General features: G+C 53.7%; 1 protein-coding gene across 1 annotated transcript in view; it reads right to left on the bottom strand.

Annotated features, from left to right (window-relative positions):
* The window catches only part of LOC102045590 (collagen alpha-1(VII) chain-like), a 104,828-nt gene that overhangs the window by 41,349 nt on the left and 61,896 nt on the right, over window positions 1–1,583 (bottom strand).

The raw sequence follows: 1,583 nt of genomic DNA, 5'->3' as shown, positions 1-1,583 counted from the left end.
GAAAACTGTCAGAAAAACTGGCTCTGTCCCTCCTTGGCATCTCCGGGATGTGGAGCTGCTCCTTCCCTGCCTTTGGAATCTGCTGTTCCCTTCTCATGAGGATAAATGGGATTTTATATTTCCAAATTAAAAAATTTATATTAAAATTTATATTTCCAAATAAAAGTGAGGAAAACATCCTTGGGATGCAGATCCCGTCCTGCTGAGGGAGTTTGGAGTGTCCTAAAAATTTGTGTGAGTTGTTTTGTGTTTATAAAGCTCCTGATAGAATGGGGATCATCAGGAATTGCTGGAGCAAATCCAGAGGAATCCATGGAGCTGCTCCAGGGCTGGAGCCAGCCTGGGAGAGCTGGGGGTGCTCCCCTGGAGCAGGGAAGGCTCCAGGGAGAGCTTCCAGCACATTGCAGGGCCTGCAGGGGCTCCAGGAGAGCTGCAGAGGGACTGGGGCCAAGGCCTGCAGGGACAGCACCCAGGGAATGGCTCCCACTGCCAGAGGGCAGGCATGGATGGCATCTTGGCAATGAGGAATTCCTGGCTGGGCTGGGATTGCCAGAGCCTGGGATTCTGGGATTTGGGACACTCAGAATCCATCCCGAGGGATTTTTATGGAAGTTGGGGATGGAAAAGGGAAGGGAGACCCTTCCTGGAGTCCTGAGATTCCCAGTGAAGCCCCCGGATCCCAAAATCCCTTCCTAGAGAGGAGTCAGGGTGGGGATGGATCCAATCCCAGGCTGGGAGAGCTGGGAATGGAGGGAATTCCCTGGGAGAGGGAGACTGGGGTGGGATTTTGGGAAGGGATTCCCAGAGCAGCTGGGGCTGCCCCTGATCCCTGGGATGTCCAAGGCCAGGCTGGACACTGGGGCTGGGATGGTGGAAGATTCCCTGCCATGGCAGGGGGATGCAATGGGATGATCCTTAAAATCCCATCCCGCCCAAACCATTCCAAACCCGCTGGATTTGGGCTCCATCCTCTGCGTTCCTCCAGCCTGACCATTCCCAGCAGAGGGAATTGCTGCACCCAGGGGGGAAAGCAGAGCCCAGGATGCTCTTGGCACATCCCGGTGCCTCCAGAGCCGCGGTTCCCACTCCAGGGTTTTCTGTTGGAGCCGGGAGCCCTCTCGTGGCTGCTGAGCCGTCGGGATTCCAGCTCCGTGATTATCCCTGGAATTCATTTCCCGAGCCAGGGCAGGGATAAAGGGATGGGGGGAGCAGAAGGAAGAGCTCGGCAAACTGGAGAAACCAGATTGGGATTTCCTGGAGCAGGATCTCCCCACTTCCAGCCACTCCTCTTTGCCGTCCTTAAAAATATCCTTGCTGATGCTGTTCCTGCAGCTCCAAGGAAATATCCCAGAGATTTTCCCCTTTGCTTTTTAAAGCTGGTGCTGTCCCGCCTCTGGGTATTTACAAGAATTCCATAGGGATACAACAATATCCAGACTGGAGAGTGCTGGGTTTGGAGCAAAGTTTGGGAAGGGAATCTCTGCCCAGAAGAGCAGGAAAACAGATTTTAGGGATCAGGGAAAATCCCCAAATTCCTGCCTGGACCCTAAAATCCTTCTCTTTAAATGACTCAGATGCTCCAG

Source organism: Geospiza fortis, unplaced genomic scaffold (genome assembly GCF_000277835.1).
Source record: "Geospiza fortis unplaced genomic scaffold, GeoFor_1.0 scaffold61, whole genome shotgun sequence".
In the NCBI taxonomy this organism is placed as follows: domain Eukaryota; kingdom Metazoa; phylum Chordata; class Aves; order Passeriformes; family Thraupidae; genus Geospiza; species Geospiza fortis.
The sequence above is the reverse complement of the archived record's forward strand: the minus strand, read 5'-3'. Positions and strand labels throughout refer to the sequence as shown.